A 542-nucleotide genomic window follows, 5' to 3' on the forward strand; every position below is an offset into this window, starting at 1 on the left:
AAATGTCATTCCGTCTTAGCAACTCCAAATCCATCATTCATGCACCTTTCCTTGATACGGAGTAATATTAATGTATTTATTTTATTGTACTCTACCAGTAGTAAAATAATAAAATAAAACATAGTAATACAACTGAATGTGCCAGTGCTGCACTTTGAGGTCGTGTTTTTGCCTCTCTGTTCACTCTCTGATTAAAAGACCCAATATATACCCTCTACAATACCGTGGTAAGGTGAGCCACTGCTACATTTGAAGTCCCCCTCCCGCCGCGCTCTCTCTCTTTTTTAATGGACACAATATATTAATGCATCCCTTACAACACCCCGACAGGGCTTTCACCCTATACACCGCAGCTATGTTATCCTAGCTATTCGCTAACTATCATCGAAGGTTGAAAACGTGTGGGCTTCAAATATTTATGCTAGCGCCAATCGCTTTATCTTTGGCTGACTGCTCCGCTAATGCACGGTTAGAACTTTTATTATATTCGCTGGCACATGTGATATATTAACTATCGAATGATATATTCAAATAATACTTAT

Source organism: Phytophthora parasitica (assembly GCF_000247585.1).
Source record: "Phytophthora parasitica INRA-310 unplaced genomic scaffold supercont2.55, whole genome shotgun sequence".
Taxonomy (NCBI): Eukaryota; Oomycota; class Peronosporomycetes; order Peronosporales; family Peronosporaceae; genus Phytophthora; species Phytophthora nicotianae.